Source organism: Leopardus geoffroyi, chromosome X, assembly GCF_018350155.1.
Source record: "Leopardus geoffroyi isolate Oge1 chromosome X, O.geoffroyi_Oge1_pat1.0, whole genome shotgun sequence".
Classification (NCBI taxonomy): domain Eukaryota; kingdom Metazoa; phylum Chordata; class Mammalia; order Carnivora; family Felidae; genus Leopardus; species Leopardus geoffroyi.
The window spans coordinates 12,582,002-12,583,021 of NC_059343.1; the positions used below are offsets into that span (position 1 = coordinate 12,582,002).

Here is a 1,020-nt window from a genome sequence, read left to right on the forward strand (position 1 = left end):
AATTTTAGGAGCTACTGTACAAGGCAGTATGCTGGGCTGTCAGATATCAGCTGTCATTACCCGTAATAGTACACTGGGTTCTTGAAGGTTTCTTCAACTTCACATCTCTGAGGACTGAGAAGTCTGATGATCAAAGATGTCAAGTTTGTGAGAAAATAAGGTGTGGATTACATCCTGAGGATTTCTCCTAGAATGGATTACAGGGCTTTAGTTCTTTGGCAATTGACAGATTGTATGATGTATGAGGTGTTAAAGCATGCTCATGCTTGCTTCTCATTCGTAGCCCTGCCCTGTAGACTGGGGCTTTCTAAACTTCAACATCTGTGGGAACCCTGTAATCAGAGTCCATCCATGGTTCAATTGATGATTGACTTTTCAAATGAGAGAGTTGATTTGACAATTTTCATTCATATGGGCATTAAGGAATTGAAAAGACAAAATTTGCTTTTACTAATTTTCTGACTTAGAACTTTTAGAAGTCATTTGTTGCTTTTATAGTCTGATGTTAAGGAATGTTTTAAAGTAGGTGAAGAATTGCTTCTTGGCCTTTAGGCTAAGGTCAAGTGTAGCATCTGTTCTTATCAGTTTAAAGTAGGTGAAGAATTAAAATGGAGTGTAAGAAAAGGAGATTGAGTTTGCAATTCAGTATTTCATGGTCTCCAGAACCTTTGTTCTTTTTTCCAAAATGGCAGTGAATTTAGTGGTGCATTTCGTGTGGTAACAAGGGTTTATTTATGTATCTGCCCTAAATTGAAGCTGAAAATATAAAGTGCCCTGATCCCTGGAGCTGTTCTTCTTTGTGATGTCCTTACTACTCAGGAACTGAATGAAGGGTGAGCAGTGCAGTCCATTGGATTTGGCACAGTGATGTGCCAGAGAAAGCGCCACGAGAGCCAGTTGTGTATATCTCTTTCCTATTCCACCTGTAGTGATGTCTCACTCATAGCTTCAAATTAGCCATGGTGGGAATATTTATAACATGGAAAGTGGCAAACACTATAAACAGGGTTTTTTCTTTTT

General features: G+C 38.7%; 1 pseudogene; it reads left to right on the forward strand.

The window, feature by feature from the left end:
* The first annotated feature begins 533 nt into the window (after positions 1-533).
* Positions 534-711, forward strand: LOC123595581 (annotated as a pseudogene).
* Positions 712-1,020: the final 309 nt, after the last annotated feature.